Genomic DNA, 2,621 nt, shown 5'->3' with positions numbered 1-2,621 from the left:
AAGATTTAGTTTAAATCTATAGTATTAGTAAAGAATGGTGAGTAGGTCTGCATAAATGAGTCCATCAGTGGAGCAGAATAGAGAGTCCAGAAATAGGCTCACACAGAGAGAGACAACAGACTGTTTTTCTATTTTGTTAAAAAACACTAGAGACCACTGATTATCGATGAAGGTAAAAAGGTAATAAAGAGGAGAAAGAGGAGGGTTTTCAACAAATTGTGGTGAAATAACTAGATATCTGCACGAAGGAATGAAAGAAGGAAGGCAAAAAGAGGGAGGGAGAAAGGAAGGTAGAGAGAGACAGAGGGAGGGAAAGAAATTGAAATCCATGCCTAGTACCATATACAAAATTTAAATCAACACAGGGCACAGACCTAAGTGTAAAGTGTAAAGCTATATAACACTTCCATAAAAAACATGGGAGAAAATTCTTTGTAATCTTGGGTTAGGCAATGATTTCACAGCTTCATGATACTAAAAGCACAATCTATAAAAGGAAAAAATTTATAGATCAGATTTCCTCAAAATTTACAACTTCTGCTCTTTAAAAGAGACTGCTAAGAGAGTTAAAGGCAAATTAGGCTGAGAAGATATTTGTAAGTCATATATCTGATAAAGGACTCAAATCCAGAATATTAAAGGGATAGTTACAACTTATAGTTGAAACAAACAAGAAAAAATAATCTAATAAAAGAGTGGGCAAAAGATTTGACAGACACTTTAACAAAGAAGATAAATACAGATGAAAACATAAGCATATGAAAGATGTTCACATTATTAGTCATTAGGAAAAACAAATTAAAACAGAAATGAGATATCACTACCAACCTATCAGAATGGCTAAAATTTAAAAGACTGACCATACCAAGTATCAGAGAGAATGAAGAGGAACTGGAACTCTCATGCACTGCTGCTGTGGACAGGAAATGATACTTGAAAAAGAGTTTGGCAGTTTATTAAAACTTGAAATATATACATACCTTCCATATGTTCTAGCCATTTCACTCCTAGATATTTCTTCTAGAGAAAAGAAAGGAAAAGTCTTTCACGCTCATAAAAAGACTTTTACAGGAATATTCATGCACCCTTACTTGTGTAGTCAAAAATTGGCAACAACCCAAGAGTTAATCAATAGGTGAATTCATAAACTGTAGTATATCTACTTAATGGAATATTACATAGCAATAAAAAGTAACAAACTCCTAATATGCAGAACAATATGGATCAATAATAAATGCATTATGCTAAGTGAAGAAAGCCAGGCAAAAATAAGTGCATATTTTTTAGATTGAGTTTGGCTCCAATTTATCCATCAATTCATGGAGAAGGAACATTTTAAATATACTTATTCTTTCAATCCATGAAAATGTTAATTCTTTCTGTTTTTTATAGGTATTAATAATTTCCCTAAATTATTGTACTTTTTACATTTTATTATGCATCTTTTGTTAAATTCATTTATAATATTATTGCTTTTCAAATTTTATTCTCTATGGTTTCTTACTGCTAAGTAACTTTTTTTATTTTTATAGTGTTATCAAACAACTTTAAGTTTACATATTTATTCTAATGGCTTTTTCACATGTTATTCTAGTGAATTATTTTATAATATTTACATACACTATCACAACATGTATTATTAGAAATTTTTATCATGAAAGTTGTTAAATTTTATCAAAAGCTTTTTCCACATTTGGGGAACATTATTTTGTTTAAGATTTCAGCACCTATTTTTCATGAAAGAGATGAACCTAAAATGTTCCATTTTAATAGTAAATAAGCTTTTGGTGTGAAGGTTGTGCTAGTATTATAAACTAAGCTAATAGTGGTCTCTTATTTCCTTTTATTCTCTGGAAAATTATGCATAAGGTGATTGTTGTTTACTAATTAAAACGTTGTGTTGAGAGGTGATAGGGAGAAAGATTTTAATATAGATTCTATTCCATTAATAGATATAAAATTACTTGTACTTTTCTGTTATTTCAGAGATGAAAAATTGTGTTTTTCTACCAATTGGTTCATTTTATCTAAATTTAAATTTTTTGGAATAAGGTGTCTATAAAACTCTTATATTACATGTTAAGTTCCTGAGAGATCTTTGGTGACGTTCCCCCCTTTTATTCCTGACACTGATTAGTTTCTTCTTTCACATGCTCATACCCACACTCTTGAGCTTCTTTTTCTTTCTCGGTTAGTCTTTCTATAGGTCTATGATGTCAATTCCTTATTTCAAAAAATCATATTTTGACTTGTTTTTTAATTTTTCTATTTATTCATTTATTTCTGCTCATATATTTTTCTTCCTTTTATTTTCAAGATTAAACTATTGTTCTTTCTCTAATTTCTTGAAATAGCTAGTTATGTCATTAACTTCTAAACTTTCAAATTTTCTAATATATGAATGCAAGACTATACATTTTCTTCTTAGCTCAGCTTTAGCTGCATCTCAAAAATTTGATATGTCTTAATTTCATTCTCACATACTCAAAACTATTTTTTTTCCTTTGATTTCTTATTTGACCAACAAATTATTTAGAAGTGTATGGCTTGATTTGCATGTGGTTGAGGGGTTTTTGGGTTTTGTTTTGTTTTGTTTTTTTTTTTTTTTTTTTTTTTTTTTT

The sequence above is a fragment of the Galeopterus variegatus genome, unplaced genomic scaffold (genome assembly GCF_000696425.1).
Source record: "Galeopterus variegatus unplaced genomic scaffold, G_variegatus-3.0.2 Scaffold1754, whole genome shotgun sequence".
NCBI lineage: Eukaryota > Metazoa > Chordata > Mammalia > Dermoptera > Cynocephalidae > Galeopterus > Galeopterus variegatus.
Note: the sequence above shows the minus strand (reverse complement) of the source record.